Here is an 18905-nt window from a genome sequence, read left to right as displayed (position 1 = left end):
TAAGACATAGTCGCAGCTTCAATTCTTTAAACGTAGTTGGGCTTAGCACTGTATCATGATGAACCCTTGATAGCTAACCAGCTATCTTTTTTTAGCACTTGTAAAAAGGAAGAATCACATAATAAGGCCATGCCCTTAAATGATGAATATTGATTATTCTAATTTTGCTATAGCTGAGTCAATCAGTAACTCCATGTATATCTATAAAAATATATTTAGTGCATATTGTTGCGGCCAATCCTCTGTAGCGCCCGTCACCGGTGAAGAGCACCTGCAAAATGAAGTCCACATTAACCAGAATTATGTCCGGCGGGACCCTCCAATGCTTAAGTCAGTGGAAAGTGGTGAACAACAGATAAAGAGTATTTAAAATGCAGTGTTAGCCCAGAATTATCTTACCAATACTGTTCGTTTACCTTCTTTTTATAGATAATTCATATGTAACCATCGAGCATGTGATTCTGCTTTTTATTAGGCCATAATCATGGAATTAATGGGCTGTTTATGTCCATTAACGACCGTGACATATAGTCGATAAACATTCATAACGGTTAAATATGGATCACACATTCCGACATTATGTGATCGTGAGATGAGCATTATATCACATTCTGGTCATTGCACTGGCAGCTTGTAAGCCGACTATACATCGTAATAGCAGTAAGTCGGTAGTCATGGAGTTTCGAATAAGCATGGTCGGTAACTCTGATATGCCGATGTTTTCGATTGGAGATTATCCAATTGTCTATTGATGGTTGATAACAGCTGACTGTCGGTCAGTCAACTAATTGTTACTCAGAATATTGCTTCATAAGGTCGATGTAGAGTCAGAGTCAGAGGTTGGTTGACTTGTCCAACAGTTGCCCTCCATCCCAAGTCCAAGATGGTCTGACGTGTATATTATCACGTAGTCTGTCACGTTGGACGAAGAAAGTTGTCACGTGCTGCCTCGAGCCCCGACTCGACTGCTGGTATTAATATTTTTTGGAATACGAGAGATCTTCAGCTATTTTGCTATTTCGATAGCTGTGAAATCATATTGGACTGTCATTTCGGGAAGATAATTCGATCCCAGATCCAGACGATTTGATTCTGACTAGTAAATCTTGGCCACATGTCCCAACATCATTGGCTCTAAGCTATTCATATGGATAATGTGAGGTGGCACGATCTAGAAGCAGGTGCATCGAACCGTCCGACAATGATCGATTTTGATGTCGCCACGTGTCGACATCTGAGGAGATCCAGATTTGATCGATTTAGACCATTGAGGAGTCCTATATATACACAGTCGCTTTCATCCAGACTTGATTTTGCATTTGTTGTACAGAAGGTTTTACTGGAAGGTTGCCCTAGTACTAGGAGCTCCGAGTTCTGTTTCTTGCATCACTTTTGATCTCAGGTTGAGTTTTCCTTTCTTCTTCTAGGGTTTCTCTTCTTAGGGTTTTCTTTTTCTAGTTCTCCATTTTTCATGGCTGGTAGAAAAACTTCCTCTTCTCGGATAGCGTCGGAGAATCCAATCGATGACTCTCCTTCAGTTCTGAAAATGGAAGCTTCTTCTTTATCTGGGCCCAATGTTGAACGGCTCTAAAAATAGTACATATTCGAAGTAGTATCAGCTTTTCGCTCCTGGTTCGGACGTCGAATGAATTCTCCTCCTTCGGATTCGTTGTAATTTATGTCGAGGACCTTCAGACTGTCTTGATTCTCGATTTCAGAGTTCGTCCAAAATCTTCTTGATTATTATGGCCTCTGTCTTGCTCAACTGATCCCAAATTCTATCCGACTGATCATCAGCTTTGCTCTGTTGTGTCAGCTTATACCGATTGTTCCTCATCCTTTTCTTTTTCGATCTTTCTTTGTCCTTTGTCCTCATCTGAAGGTCAAGGGTTGGTGATTTTTCTACCGAGAAAGGCTTTTTTTATCATCGATCTTCCATCATCCATTCATGGATGGAAAAACTAATTTTTCTTCATCTCTTCTTCTTCTCTCTAGAGCTTTCCTTCATGCTGGGGTGATCCAAGGACTGGCCCCAATGAGAACAGTCGGGTGGAGGCCAATGATCGGAAGATTTTCTCCGACTGAAAGACATGCAGTTCCATCGCAACGAGAGCTGATGACCGAACAAGCTCTCTACGATGTCGGGCTTAGTTCGGTCATTTCTTTAGGTATAACATAGTCGGTTACTTTATTTTTCTTGTCTATTTTTGAACTTTATACTGATCTCTTTATTTTGATTGCAGCTATGCAGCCAAGAGCATGAGTGTCGGCTGCTGATAATCGCTCGTATGCTGTCAAGAAGAAGGCAACAGCTGAAGCTGGACCCTCCTGACCGTCGAAGAAAGGTCGGGTCACTACTCCATCGGTACTGATGAGGAATCTGACATTCCATTAGAGACGATTCTTGAACCAGTCTTGGCGTTGTAATTCCTGACAATGCTTTTTGAGCACCGTCTGCTGAAGATGGGACGGCAAGGAGAGGACAGAGCTGCAAGAGTACCATCATGGCTCCATCAGTAAAGGTTGGAATTAGGGCGGGAGTCACAGTCGAACTTGAGCAGTCTGCAGTTGTGCTAGCCTTCCTCAGCAAATTTCTTGAGTGCAGTCAAGCTCGACTTCCCAACATTCTCAAGCACGGGCTGTCGATCGGAGATCGGGGAAGGCGCCAGTGACTTCAACCAATGATGGACATCTGCAAGCCTTTCCAAGTCTTTTCGACATTCGAATCTCTGAGAGTGAGTCAGCCTTGGCCAATCCGACATTGACTAAGTGGCTCATCGAAGTTGCTCTTTTCCTGACTGATCGGGAGAATAGGAAGAACCGAACTGTCGCTGAAATATTTTCTTCCTTTTACCCGATGATAATCGGGGTAAGTTTTTCTGATATATATTTTTTTAATCGGACTTGATTTATCTTCTGCTTTCAGTGGGCGCATGACATGCACAATTTAGAGAGAGACTATTGAAAGATTGTTGACTTTCATCGATCGTGGATGGATAATGTGGCGACCGTCATCGTCGAAAAGAATACTGCCATCGAACAACTCCAGATGACAACTGAATAGGAGAAAAACCTTTAAGAGCAGATCTCCTGAATGAAGGTAGATCTACAGTCTTCTAGGGCCGAAGTTGATTCAGCTCGTCAGAACATCTCATCCCTCGAGTCTCGGATCAGAAGCAAGAAAGCACTCCATCCATCACTCTGACGAGAGAGGGATGGATGCATTGATGAACTTGAAATGAAGTGCGAAAGATATCGGACCACTCTGGAAAGGTGACACTGGCCAATGCTGAGTTGGCCTCCGCAAGAGCTGAAGTAGAGTCAGCAAGGGAAGCCCTGAAGCAAGCCATCGAGAACTTCAGAAATTTGAAAGAATTCAAAGAAGAAATCTTTGAAGCGGATTTGCTTTATATTGCATCGGGTACGAGACGATCGAGATGCGATCGAAAAATTATACCCAGTCTTGGACTTAAGCAGCATCATTCTTCTGATGGATTTGGTGATGCAGTGGAATATATATTTTAAAATATTTAACATGCATTCAATAAATGAAAACAAATTTAACAATTAAACTTAATCACCGGAACTCAAAAATCCTAGGAACCCCTTCATGATTACAATCAAACCACAAAATCAAGCATATGAGGAGAATACCAGAAGTCATATACTACCATGAAGATCATAGAACTGGTGATTTGAATCTCCATGAGACTTCAAGCAGAAATCCTCCAACGGTGATCCACACAGGACTGATCAGGGCTCTTTCCAACTCGTCATGGTGCTGTAGCAATCTTCGTAATGCACTGCCGGATTGTCTTTCGCAAGAACAGGATGCACCCATTGCTTGTATGCCTTCATGCACCTCTACAAGGATCACTTTAGGAATCTTTTCCAAAGTATCAAATCATACTTTAATCAGATTTATGTTCAACACATGAACAATTTGATTTTAGGACAAGTATCTCATACTTTTCTTTTTTCTTTCAACCCTTCCTTTCCATTTCTCTCTCTCTTTCTGATATTTTTTTCAGACATTTTTCTTGTCTATCCTCTTATTCTCACACCTAAACCCTGCCAAAAAGGGACGTACAAAATAAAAAATAGCACCCCTTTTATAGGGAATAAGGGGGTATCCCATGGGATGCCAACTCTTGGCGTCCCTTATTCCTTACACACCCCAATCAATTTTTAACGTGGAACACAATGGTTGGTGTGGAATAAAAGGTGATTCACTAGTAGAAGGACTCTTCCTCTATCAAGAAAAAATAACACCATCATATGGCGCGTGGACAAGAGGAATGGCATGGAGAATTCAAGAGTCCATAAAATTAAGGACCTTCCACATCAATCAAAAAATGTGGCGTCCCATTAAATTGTGGCGTTCAAACTCCTTCCAAAAGAAGGACTCTCCTTCTTCTCTGCACCTATAATCCCAAGAGATATCTGATGTTACATGGAATTAACAAACATGTAGAAATTAATGGAAAGAAATAAGAGTCCATGTTGAAATGGACTCTTCAATTCAATGCCATAAATGGGGCGTCCCAACTTATTTTTGGCATGGAATTCCTTCCAAGAGAAGGACTCCCTCTCCTCTTCCACCTCCCACATCCCAAGACACCATCTAATGGTGCACAAAATTAATAGAACGTGTGGAATATGTAATGATTTTAAGAGGAGTAAGAAAAAAGGACTCTCCTTCTTAATTACCAAAATAAATATGATGCCAACACTTAATATGCCTGTGGTTTGACATGGAGGAGGTTGATTCCACATGGAACACTTCCACAAAATCAGATAAAACTAACTAATAAATTTAGATGGTTCAAACCTAATCACATTAGGTCAAGACAACAAGACTAGGTTAGCACAAACACCTTTGCACTAAACTCAATTGGTCACTTGGGTTAATTCATGTGCTAGCAATTTAATTAATCCATTAAATTTATAATAAATTTAAATTAATTAGATCAAGATTAAATTTTTATTGTGTGTGATCCATTGGATTCCAAATCTAGCCAGCAATAGACCCAAACTCTCGATGAAATCCTAATCTGATTGGATTAGGTCAGCTCAAGAGTCCCAATCAACTAGGACTCTTCCTAATTAATTTTAGAATTAAACTCTTTTAATTCTTTCAAATCTATAAGTCAAGATTGACATCTAGCAATGTATCATGATTATTCAAAAGATTTAAAATTTGATAGAAATATCAAAATTATCCTTCCATGGTGAGTTACCGTGCAATTCAATCCTTCGATCATACAACATCCTGAAAAGGATATGGATATGAAAATATGTCAGACCCAAATATCTAACTATATGTATTTCGATCCAATGATGATAACTCGATTGATGAATCCGTAGAAAATATTTTTACTGTTCATCCCTGCTCTGGCCAGAGACTCTCAGAGTCACCATCTTATGAGATCACATAAGATATTCTCTCCTCCTATAAAGAGTGATCGATTCTTTATTGACCACTCACAACCTTCATGCATACTTCACCATACTCAGAATATCCCACATACATCTCAAAATGGTGTGCTTGGGAATAAACCAAAGTAAGGATCCATGCACACAAAGTACCATAGTGATCTCAGGTCAAAAGATCACATGCACCACTCCCACTGAAAAACCATATGTTGACATGCTGCAAGGCTCCATCAAATATTCTTTTACAGATCAGTTCAGTGAACTCATTCTTTAATGAGCACCTACATTCTTGTATTAGTATCACCACATAAGTGGTTGTGAGATTAACCACCATCTCCATCAAGCATACATAGGATGTACCAGTCTTATTGGAGTCATTGATCTCCGACTCAATGATCCAACGATTGAAAATATTTTAGATTAGGACTATCAAAATTTTAGGTCTCACTGGTATGATCTCATCATGGCCCTAAAATTATTATCTTAATCTAAGGGGTTTATCATAATCATATAAAAATGATACAGTAAATGATAAAATATAATACCTCATATAAGTAAAATAACTAATGTCATGCAAATGAGCAGAAAGATAACAAAGAAAAGTTCCATCGCATCCCCATCTGATTGGCTTGTAGGACATAATTCTTTCAATCTTCCACTTGCACTAAAGCCAATCGCCCCTATACCTGATGTCCATGCAATCAGGATGACGATCGCACTGCTGCTGTGTAAGCTTTAGTGAACTGATCCTATTATACTATTTTTAATATTAACTCACTTTATGATCAAATCATAAATGAGATGAAAGTGCCTAGGATGTGTATGGGTACTCAATGAGACGACACCCAACATAATGATGAACCCTTCACCAGGCAATTTTTCTAAGCAATTTTTACTGACAGTAATTAACTAAGTCAAACATAGTTTGTTGTTTGGAACTCTTCCAATTTACTGCTCCTCTAGTGCTTCTCATGTACTTTGAGAATGCTTTTCATAGTTTTCATAAGATCCTATCATGGATCAGCCCGAAATCAATGATTATACATACGGCATAATTCACATCATGCTTGGTACATTGAATGTATGGGTAAGTAAACACTTTTACACCCATTCATATTGAACCCTTTCAATATTAAATCCATGTACCTAGATTGGGACAAGCCTAATCATCCATTTACATCTATCCCTATAGATGCCAAGAAATTGGATGCTTAACCCAAGTTTTTTTTTTTCATGAAAACTTCTGTGATAAGTATTGATCGAGTGCAATATCGGGACTACCTTCCCAATAAGCTATTTGTCACCTACATACATAACCAAGAAGTTAGTGGGACTCCCACCTATCTTCTTGCATACACACATGGTTTATCTATATTTGATGAAGTCAAACATTTTGACTATCTCATTAAAAATAGAGGTGCCATCTCCTCAATTCCAACCAAAATTCATAAATACATTTACCCTCCCACCAGAGATAACTTCTCTAGATGGTGTGTGGCAAAAGCAAAAAATTCAGAATTACATCCTTGATAGTATCCTATTGGGTCATACCCATAGGTGCTTCAACCATAGTCCACACTTAGTTGGTGTACAGAGAGTTGATTTCGGATGTCAAGATTTTAGGCCAATTGTCAAAGTCTCTACTAGTAACATTTTTCGAATAGATCAAGAAAACATTATTCATAATAATATATGGGTATAGTCATTCTCAATGATAAATCCATATTTGAGTGGTATATTACGCATTCGGATTGACCTTTCGGTGAGAAAGTGTGTATCATGGTCGTGCCTTATCACTGGGCACATCTGGTTGAGGATTAACTTAAGGATACTCCACAGGTTAAGATAGGATAGTTTATAGGTCTTGAACTTCTCAAGTTCAATTATCCTCCCACTGTCCCTTTTGACCTAAGCATGCCTAAGAATAAGAGAAAGAGGTAAGTGGTTGCTTCACAAGGTATTTATATGATAATACCTTATAATTTCTCTGTTTGTAATACTACTATCCGGGTATTGGATACTAGAAGTCCTATTAATATATGCAATTTATTGCAAAAACTTCAGGTAAGTAAAAAATTTTAAGAGGGACGGTCTGATGATCTCATCAATCCGAGTACTAGACTATTAAGATCTGAAATCTAATTTCATATATAATTACATCAACATGTAATTATTGACAAAACTATTTTATGTCATAAACATATCTTTGATCTCATCAATTATGTTCTTCATCTAATCCAATTATATTTGATGTATCATATACATCACATCAAATCTAAAATTAATCTTATACTAATTATAAAATATTAATTTTAGATTTGATATCGAATAGAAAAATAATTAGATGTAAATATGAATGTATAAGAAATTAATTTCTGATAAAATCTATTTTCATACAGTGCTGAATTATGATAGGATTCAGATCTAAATATCTATTGAAACAGATCCAATTTAAATCCAAAATAATCCTCACTTCATAAAAAAATAATAAAATTAAAATTTTATTAAAATAAATTTAAAATAAATTTTTAATTTATATTATTTTTCATCAAAAATTTAGCAACAACAGAATTTTGTTATAATAGATTTATAAAAACCTCAATCAATCATTGATTAGGCACATCTAATCCAATCAAAATCAGATCAAAAAATTTATATAAATAGATTTAAATGAGATTTAAAATTACACAAAAAATTTTAATTATATCTCATATAAATGATTATAAAAAATTTTATTTTGCATGCATATATTTCAGGCCTACTCTGATACCAATTGAAGGGAAGGGAACAGTTTTTCTCCAGAATACCCAGGTTGCATCTAAAAATTTTTTCTAATATTCTACTTGTTTAAGGATCAAATTTTTATCTAAATTGTAGTGAAACCAGAGATCAAATCCTAAATTATCTGATATAAACCTTCGTGGAGGCCTGGATATGCAGATCTTCTACTTCGCATGCACATCAGATGCCACAGGAAAGCAGGATGAACTCCAATCCAATTGGCTTCGCATACACAATCAATCGATGGATGAAATGTAATGATGTGATATCTCACACTAGCAGGTAAGATGCTCAAGAAGGATCCATGCCCAAGGAGAGGAGACGGCAACAAAGGGAGAGATGTAGAAGATGAATGACCTCTCTCTTCATGCGCCTGTCTCTCTTTCTTTTTCTCTTCTTTCAATTTGATTTGTTTGCTATTCTATTCTCTTCTCTCATTCATAGGTAGAGATCCTCTTTATTTATAGATAATTCTCATGACCCAATGAGAGGAAGACTCTTTATTCAAATTTGATTTGAATTGATCCAATACTCATGAAAGAAGGACTCCTACATGAGATATAATTGCCATCACTTATGACATCCACTTTGCACCTACTCTCACACCCACTTGGGATGCCCCAAATAAGCACCAAACTAATTTTTGATCATGTTTCATGAGTGGGTATTCCTAGCACAAGTAGAAATACTCATATCTCATCCAAAATAGGTCCGATTCGAAGCCAGTTAGAAATAATTTTGAAAGACTGTCAATCTTAAATTTTTTAGGACTTTTGTACCAAGTCTAACTTAAATTTTAGATTTATTTAAGTCTAATTAATTTAAAACTAATCTAAAATTAATTAGTACTTAAATTTAATCTTTCATATATTCCATGGATCATAGATAGAAATTGTTCATCTCCGGGATTGAATCTGAACCTCATGTATAGTGCTAGCTTGACATAGTCAACTCTTTAATCTCATTTGACCCATAACTCAATTCTTAATCAAGTTAGCTTATATGTTTAATCAAGTCAAGTACTTTCAGATTGGATATATAAACATAGGTCAATTTCTTCCTACTTTGTCTGACTTGTGTGCGTGACTCTATAGGTTCAAACACTAAGTCGGTAGCACAGGAACCAATTTCTGTACTAATCGAGATACCATCTAACAATAGTTCTCGATATCCAGATAGGTCGAATTATCGCAAAAAAATATTTCAGAACCCATACTCATGGTTACCGCATAACTTATCCTTTTGACCTTGGATGCTCTAGGATGGTCTCAGGTTAACTGTCAACTGAGATTGCTTCATCCACATTGTATTTCAACCTTTCAAATTTATCTCATGGATTACCTTGGTCAAGGCTTTACTAAATTAAAATATAGCGATGCATCAACTCCAATAATCCAGAGAGATCAATCCCATCTTGATCCACACACAGACTTCACAAGTACTTGACTGTACCCAGTAGTCTTCCGTCACTGCATTAAAAATCCAAGTAGTTCGGCACCAAAGCACAGTGAGTTGCTTGCAAGTCACTATGGTGATCTCAGGTCTGAAGGATATTTATACCCATGTGTTTCGCGAGCAGCTCTTGATAGTAGAATGCTCAGCAGGTGAGTCACTTGTTCAGTGACGATGTATCTTTATATCTCACCTATATGCCATACCAGTGTCACCACACTCCTTGATTAAGAGGATAACCAATCCATATGACACACAACGATCTTCACTCGATAAATATCACCGTCCCGTAATGACGTATCATTTAGCTGTGAACTTGTTTAAGAACTATACGATAAATCCTCTCTTTATCGTACACTAGCATAGTTCTATGGACTTCATCACAGTACAAAAGTTCAAGAAAGATGTCACTTATGATGAAAAATATTAGAATAACTATTATTCAATAATCAATAATTCATATACAAGGATGAACTCAATCGTCACACAATTAATTTTAGGACATAATTTCCAATAGATAGCTACATGGAGTGACAGTGATGACTCCACCACTGACGAAGAATCTCATGAAGAAGCCAACCTGTGCCTTATGACACATGAAACTGAGGTATCATCCGAAACTTAACCTGAATTTACTTATGATGAATTGTTAGAAGCTTTTCATGAACTTTTAAATGATCTAAAAGAATTAGGTACTAAAAATAAAAATTTGAAATCAAAAAATCATGTATTAACTAAGAAAAATGAAGAAGTTGAAAAGAAAGATAAAGAATTAGAACTAAAGAATTAGTCTGTAATAAAAGAAAAGGATGAACTTTCTAATCAAAATGAAACTCTTGTAAAAAAAATGAAGATCTAAAGGAAGAGGTAACTAAGTTGAAACCTATAGTTGATAGATTTACACTAAGTTCAAACAAACTTCAAATAATTATTGATAGTCAAAAAGCTGTATATGATAAAGTTGGACTTGACTATAATACTCTAAGAAAATAAAAATTTTTGAAAAATATTTTTGTCAATGCATCAAAATTGCCAAATATCACTTGTTTTAAATATGGCAAGATAGGGCACAAAGCTTATACATGTTTATTAAATAAATTTGATGATAGAAATATTAAAAAAATATGGATTTCAAAAAGAACCATTGTGACTAACCCAAAAGCATCTAAGTTAGCTTGGGTACCTAAGGTTAAAACTTGATTTCATGTGTGCAGGTGTGTCTTGCATCTAGGGGTGGAAATAGGTCAGGCCAGACCAGGCTTTGGCTTAAACAGGTCAGGCCTGTATTGTAAAATACTAGTCTGAGCCTGGCCTGTTGGACTGGTTCAGGCTTAAAATGAGGCTCGGTCTGACCTGTTTTGCAAAATAAAAAAGGCTGGCCTAGCCTGAAAGCCTATTTAAAAAGACTCTTCCGTCTTCTTGATTCTTGAAAGGACTAAGATAATTGGATATTGATGGATAAGATCAATAATTAATTAATTATATATATTAATAAAATAATAATTTTTATTAAATTATATATATATATAATTTATACAGGCCAGCCTGCAGGCTTTCAGGCCAAGTTTTGAAATTTTAGGCCTGACCTATTTATTTAAACAGACCTTTTTAAAAGTCTATACCTGACTTATTTAGATAAATAGGTCAGACCAGGCCAGGCCGACAGCAGGCCAGGCCATAGGCCCCTGATAGGCCGCCTGGCCTATTTCCATCCCTACTTGCATCCTAAGCAACAAAATAAAAATGGTATCTTGATAGTGGATGTTCAAGATACATGACTGATGATGAATCTCAATTCATCACATTGGAAGTCAAGAATAGAGGGATGGTCATCTTTGGAGATAATGGCAAAGAAAAGATCATCGATATTGATAACATTGGTATCACTCCCTCCACTTGTATTAAAAATATTTTATTTGTAGATAGTCTTAAGCATAACCTTTTAAGTATTAGTCAATTATGTGATAAATATTATAAAGTAGTTTTTGAATCATTTATGTACATTATAACTAGTCTTTTTGATGATAACACTAGATTCATTGGGCATAGGCATGGCAATGTTTACATGATTGATTTGGATAATCTTTTCATGAAAAATATGCAATATCTTATGGCTATGAATGCTAAAATCAATGAGACTAGTTGGTTTTGACACCGTAGGCTTGCACATATTAGTATGCACATACTTTCTAAAATCATTAAAAAAGATTTAGTTGTTGGTCTGTCAAAAATTAATTTTGATACAGATAAAATTTGTGATGCATGTCAATTAGGTAAATAAACAAAAGTTTTTTTTCAATCTAATAATATTGTTTCAACTTTAAAACCACTAGAACTCTTGCATATAGATTTATTTGGCCCTATAAGGACAACTAGTTTAGGAGGAAAAAGATATGGTTTTGTAATCATTGATGATTTTTCACGTTTTACTTGGGTTTTGTTTTTAGCTTCTAAGAATGAAGCATTTTCAGTATTTTTCAAGTTTTATCAAAAAAATTTAAATGAAAAAGATTTATCAATTATTTTTATTCGAAGTGACTATGGCACTGAATTTAAAAATAAAGATTTTAAAAAATTTTGTGATGAAAAAGGCATAGATCATAATTTTTCAACACCTAAAACATCTCAACAAAATGGAGTTGTTGAAAGAAAAAATAGAACCCTAGAAGAGATGGCCCATACCATGCTATGTGAAAGCAAGCTCCCAAAGTACATTTGGGCAGAAGCAATTAACACGGCATGTTTCATTCTAAATCGTGCCTTAATAAGATCATTTTTAAAGAAAACACCTTATGAATTATGGAAGGGTAGAAAACCTAATATAGGTTACTTTCATATTTTTGGTTGTCGATGTTTGTTTTAAATAATGGCAAAGATAGCCTAGATAAATTTGATACTAAATCTGATGAAGCTATCTTTCTTGGCTACTCCACTTCTAGCAAAGCCTTTAGAATATTTAATAAAAGAATACTATAGTAGAAGAGTCAATTCATGTTGTCTTTGATGAAACTAATAGTCTTCCATCAAGAAAGACAGAGGATGCTGATAATGCAGGTATCATAGAAGATGGAATTAAAGAGCTCACCCTCAATGATTCAAATGAACAAAATAAAGATCAGATTGATGAAAAATAAGAGGATGAAAGAATCAATGATCAGAACATTCATGAAGAACCTCCAGACATAGGTAATCTCCCAAAGAAATAGAGATATGTCCATAATCATCCTAAAAAATTAATAATTGATGATTCAGCACAAGGAGTAAGAAGTAGATCCTCACTTAGAGATGTTTGTAACTATGTAGCTTTTGTTTCACATCTAGAACCTAAAATAATAGATGAAGCTGAAAAAGATCATAATTGAATAATGGCCATGCAAGAAGAGTTAAATCAATTTGAAAGAAATAATGTATGGACACTAGTTGCTAGACCTAAAAATCATCATATAATAGAAACTAAATGGGTATATAGAAATAAATTAGACAAAGATAGAAATGTAATAAGAAATAAAGTAAGATTAGTTACTAAAGGATATAATCAACAAGAAGAAATTGATTTTGATGAAATATTTACTCCTGTTGCTAGATTAGAAGCCATAAAAATGTTACTTATTTTTGCTTGCTTTATGAATTTTAAATTATTTCAAATGGATGTAAAGAGTGCTTTTCTAAATGGATATATTGCCGATGAAGTATATGTAGAACAACCTCCTGGTTTTAAAAATCATAAACTTTCAGATCATGTATTTAGGTTAAACAAAGCTTTATATGGGTTAAAACAAGCTCCTAGGGAGAGATGATGTGGAAGGGCTCTTGAAGATTGAGGCCAAAGATCTTAGTGTGGAGATGAGGCTACTCCACCACATGGTGTCAAGGATTTTCTTCCCCAGAGGGAGAAGATATGATCTGATAATGGAGAGAGACATTTGTCTGATGCACCATATAGTTTCAGAGACTCTCCTGAACCTTTTCTTCCTGATGATAGATGCCATAAGGGTAGCCTTAAACAGGTCCAAGGCTCCCTTGCCCTACGATATGGCCCTTACTGTTATTTTCAAAGAGTCTGGAGTCAGTTTTGAGGGAGAGGTTGTTTGTAGACTGTCATACACTGACACCTACAATAATCACTCTCTTAGGCGCATGGATTTTGTGAGAGTTGATGGCCGGTGGATCAAAGATCGAACTACAGCTATTGAGGAGGAGAGTGATGAGGAGGAGCATGCTGAGGGGGAGGGTCCATCTTCTCCCTTGCCCAAGCTGAGTTCACCTGATCACCATATTTTAAAGTCTGAAGCAGGATCCTCAGTCAGAGTCCCTCCATCTAGTCGTACCATGCCTACTTTCAGTTTGAGGGATGTTGATATGGGACAGCTTGCTGAGAGGGTAGCAAAAATCTTATCAGTCCAGTAGCAACAGTTCCAGGATCAGATTCTGCAGCAACTCCATCAGTTTTAGCTGTACTAGGAGCAAATTCTATAGTAGGTACAGCAGCAGTCACAGCAGCCACAGCAGTTTCACTCTGCCTCTTCGAGTGCCTTCTCTGCTCCATCATTGGATTCATCCATTGTGCTATATATTTTCTCATTGATGGAGCTTCTATCAGACTTGAGTATCAGATTGGAGGGTGTGGAGAGCTTCTTTCTGAGATTCAGTGACAGGATCTTTGATTTGGAGAGAGAGAGCAGACAGATAGTAGATTCTCTCTCTACTGGTATGGGCACATCAACTTCTTCTGCACCATAGATGCATGACTTGGCTCGAGAAATATACAGACTTTTCTCACAGCTTCGCCCTTCTCTCGAGGTGATTAGGATAGATATCAGAGACTCCAAAAATTTTATGACAGCTGATCTGGATGGACTCAGACTCACTGTGAGGGGTATCCTGTCCCAGTTAGATGGTATTAGGACTCAGCTTCAGTCTAGATTCTTTACATCTACTGAGCCTGCATTCATACAGCCCATTGCTTTTCATCCTTCTGCTTCTACATCTCGAACCAGATCTTTCGATCGAGGATGAGGCTGATCCTGTGTTATCTATCTTGATTCCGTGCTCGATGTCCAATCTTTCTGACTTTATCATTTTGTATTAGATTACTTAGTTATATTTTGTAGATTGGATGTATGAGAGCTTTATGCTCATTATGACTCTTGTAACCTCTCTTTTGGTGTAAATGAATGAGGTTGTTTCCATTTAACTCATTTCTCTTTGGATAAATGAATATTTATTATCATGTCTCTTTGGATGAATGAATGTTTATTATCATGTCTTTTTGGATAAATGAATGTCTATTATCATTTCTTTTTTGATGGAAGAATGAATGCTCTATTTTCTTGATACTTGACCTAACACCATGAAAATCTTATTCTCCTAGTTATTCTTTTTGATGATGTCAAAAAGAGAGAAAAATAATGGTAAATGATGAAAGTGGTGTATTTGTTATAAAAAAAGAGAGAAATAATGATAAATAAAAAATAATAATGATAGAGGAGGAGAAATAATGGTAAATGGTAAAAATGGTGTAGTTGTTAAAATTTTTTGCTCTTTTTAAGTTTGTTTTTTAAAAAAAAGCTTTTTACTCTAGTACAGTACTCTATACTGATTCGTCCATTTTTTTTTAACTCTGATGCATCATTTTTTTTATCTTCATTTTGATAATATTTAAAAAATTACTCTGATCAACCTATTTTTTTCTTAAATGATCTACTAATCTTATTTTTTCACTGATACTAAATAGATTCGATACATCCATTTTTGATTCTGGCTCAATTTGTCTCATTTTTGCCTTAATATCAAAACAAAAAAAAGAGAAAGAAATATTCTCTTTCACATCTATTTCTCCGATAGTAGAATCAAGGAAGAAAAGGAATTTACACTTTTTATATAAGAAAGGAGGAGATTTATTTTCAAATGATCAAAATAATCTAATTCATACAAGAAAGGAGAGGATTTTGATCGAATAAGAACAATTCTTAAAAATTCTCTAATTCTTTCCCAAATGGTTTCAGCTAAATAAATTAAATCATTAAAATTTGCTGAAGATATGTATATCATGATCCTCTATATTGAATCCTTGGCATAACTCTTCTAGTGCTTCACAAATCCAAATTTTTTTAGCTTTAAAGATATTTTTTATGTATACTCAAATATTTTGTCATCATCAAAAAGGAGAAGATTGTTGCTCCAAGAATTAATTTTGATGATCACAAACCATTTGAGGGGACTACTAATGTATTTTCTATCTTTGAAAATTATTTTTGTGATATTTCAAGTAGTCCAAGAGATTGGTTTTGAAAAGCTTTATCAAGTGTGCCAAAAGTTAAAGTTTCAGCAAGTTGAAGAAGTTTTTGAAGGCTTTTGAGAGTGTCCAAATTGATTTGAATCTATTTGAGAGCATTTGAAAGTGTTCTGGTAAGTTTCAGACATTAAATGCATGAAAATTTAGATTGAAATAAAATGGGACGACCCATCTGGGTCATCCCCTTTCGTTGGGCAGCCGGCACACTTTATTTTGGTTCATAGTACACAGTGGGACGACCCATGTGATTGGGACGATCCACCTGAGATGATTTTTAAGACTCTGAGATCAAAATAAAAAGCTGAACTTTCTGTCTGGCCTATTGGGATGCCCCGTGGGACGTCTCAATGTTAGTGCGACACCCCATGAGACTTCCTATTTTGGGTGAGCTGCATAACGGCTAGTTTTCAACCCATTTTTGATGCATTTAATGCGCATTAAACACTATCCAACAATTCTAAACCAACTCTAAGATATTCTCAAGGGTAGATAGTGATTATAAAAGCTCTATTGAAGAGAAAAATCATAAGTTTTGCTAGCATTCAAAGCTCACATCCGTGAAAAGCTTATTCAGCCCTAAAAAAGAGAAAAGAAGCATTCAATTACTTCACCAACCACTCTCCAGCAGCAATCAAGTGTGAAATTCATTGAGGGTGTTCAGCAAAAGCTTTTTTCTCTTGAGTATTGTATTTATTTTGCATTCATTGTATCTATTTAAGGAGATTGTGTGCTGAATTTTCTGTACTCTATTTTTCTGAAATTGTATTTGGGTTTTTGAGTTTTGGGAGGTTTCAAAACTCGTTTGGATTGATCCGAATCCTAAATCGAAAAAGAGTTGGCTTGTACTCGAAAAATAAGTGTTCTTACTTGGATAGCAAGGATCGGAGTGTCCGATATGTTATAACTTTGAATCCATTTAGTGGATTAAATTCTCAAGTAGGGACTTGGAGAGTGAATGTAGGTGCAAGGTTGGCACCAAACCACTATAAATTCTTATGTTTGTTGTGCTTACTTCTCTTTTCTTATTCTTTGTGTCATTTACTTGCATTCTTTATTTTGTATTTGAATTTATTTTTATTGAATATCAACCCACTTCACTCGATCTCTTTTGCACATTGTTTTAGTGCACTAATCTTTTAAAATTTTAAAAAGACCCAATTCACCCTCCCTCTTGGGCTCCATTTCTGGATAACAGAAATAGTATCACATACTATTCTTTTAGGATAACCTATATACTTATAAAAATCTATTCTAGCACAAACTTATGTACATCAACTTTTTTCACATAAGTTGGGCAACTTATCTTTTGCCCTTTTTCATATCTCATATGGAGTGCTTGTAACAGATTTTTACAGTATCTAATTTATACATAAATTTTTAGGATATATCTCCAGAATGAGATAATAATATTTGTAAAGTATTTTAGATAACATGTTATATCATATATGAAGTATCGTTCTATGGGTCGAGATATTATTAGTCTTCAAACATCTATATGTTCAAGACCTAATATCTTACTTGCCCTGAGATATGTGACCATCATATATTTATTTCTTATTTTCATCAACATGAAGAACATCATTAAGTGATAGAAATATAAGACCATAGCCTTAAAATTTATCAGAGGGAGAGTAATTTTTACTCTTAATATTAATTTTAAAATTATGCTACAATAGCAAAAGATTTGAAATAATATTTCTGATAAATTTAGGCTCATATCAATAGTCTATTAGTCTCTAAACCTTGCTAGAAGGTTATATAGGTTCCTACAACCTCAGCATGAATGGACTATCTATTAGTACCTAAAGACAAGTAGTCACCTCACCTCAGCTTTATAGATCCAACAAATACTTTGCATAAGAGGAACCTATATTAGGTATCACATACCTAAAAATTTTAAAACTAAAATACTCACGATAATTAATTTGTATCATGTACAAATTATTAGCAGATGTAACTTTTGCATCTTACTATTGCTTCACGCTTGCAAGACAATTCTTGTAATTTATTGCTCATCAATCATGTATTGATATTAGATACCTATAGTGAAGATATTCTTCACCTTCTATTCCTCAACTATTCCATGACATTCGATCAATTTTAAAGATATCCTAAGTAGTGAATGTAAAGATGCAAATGTATATATAAGAACATAAACAGGATTACTCATGATGACATGCACAAGTTAGACGAGGATTTTTATCTAATTATATCTCTCACTTTTTTAACAAATTTCATAGCACTCAAGTATGAAATCCAAAAATCTTATCATGAAGTTTCTTAGTGGGGTTGAGATCCCAATTCTTCATAAAAAATCTTATGGATAGCACAACAAGCTCTTATGAGTTCAAAGGTAGGCAACTCTTTACCAATTGCATCTTATGTAACTCTCGACATAACTTTTACCTCTAAAATACTTATAGCCTTGTGTATAGCACAACAAATTATAGTATTTTAGTTAAGTCGTACCCTTCAATCCTATATGGTCACATCTGGATAATACTATCTTTGTGGATAGCACAACAAGACAGCACTATCCAATATGCCATAAGAATCATTAGGTCAACATCATACCAATCACTATAGCAAGTCTTGTGGATTCACAACAAACTCACTACAGTTTTTGATATACTCTATTGATTTAGTATGAGCTAAATATCATTAGTTTTATAATGCACCAAGACAGTATTAAGCCAGTCCGCACAGCAAGCCTTGTGGATAGTACAACAAGCCTACTATGATTCTTGACATAATAGTGACTTAGCATAAAGGAAGGCATGGATAGTATTTTTAACACTTCACCATTAAGGCTTAATATAATTTAATAGAGGGACCTAGGTCTCATGCATATCCTAATCATGCATTATATGCTATGAAAATTCAAATTCCTAACTACCAGTATATAAAAGCATATATAAAGGAAAACACATATTTATGGACT

General features: G+C 35.2%; 1 protein-coding gene across 8 annotated transcripts in view; it reads right to left on the bottom strand.

Annotated features, from left to right (window-relative positions):
* The window catches only part of LOC140859703 (uncharacterized), a 134673-nt gene that overhangs the window by 63018 nt on the left and 52750 nt on the right, over positions 1-18905 (bottom strand). The gene's annotated exons all lie outside the window — the stretch shown is intronic.

The sequence above is a fragment of the Elaeis guineensis genome, chromosome 8, assembly GCF_000442705.2.
Source record: "Elaeis guineensis isolate ETL-2024a chromosome 8, EG11, whole genome shotgun sequence".
In the NCBI taxonomy this organism is placed as follows: domain Eukaryota; kingdom Viridiplantae; phylum Streptophyta; class Magnoliopsida; order Arecales; family Arecaceae; genus Elaeis; species Elaeis guineensis.
This window is presented reverse-complemented; position numbering and strand designations above follow the sequence as displayed.